The sequence below is a fragment of the Penaeus chinensis genome, chromosome 14, assembly GCF_019202785.1.
Source record: "Penaeus chinensis breed Huanghai No. 1 chromosome 14, ASM1920278v2, whole genome shotgun sequence".
In the NCBI taxonomy this organism is placed as follows: domain Eukaryota; kingdom Metazoa; phylum Arthropoda; class Malacostraca; order Decapoda; family Penaeidae; genus Penaeus; species Penaeus chinensis.
This window is the reverse complement of record NC_061832.1, coordinates 511,666-511,941: the sequence shown is the minus strand read 5'-3', so window position 1 is coordinate 511,941 and position 276 is coordinate 511,666.

The window sequence follows — 276 nt, the reverse complement described above, 5'->3', positions numbered from 1 at the left end:
CAGGCGGAAATTGCTGTGCTGTATAGCAAATTCGGCATTAAGACAATATCACCTTGGTATATGAAAGAAAATATAAAGAAAATAAAGAAAGAGTACTACGACTCCATCAGAAATGTAACACTGAAGACAAAATTCTCGAAAACTGTGATTGTGTCATTCAAGGCAAAGAAACAACCCCGAGAAATCCTCAAGGAAGATATAGATTGGTATGATGCAAAAGTACAAGGAAGCAATGGATCACTCGGAAGTGTTGATTATCAGGCGCAAAGACGCGAA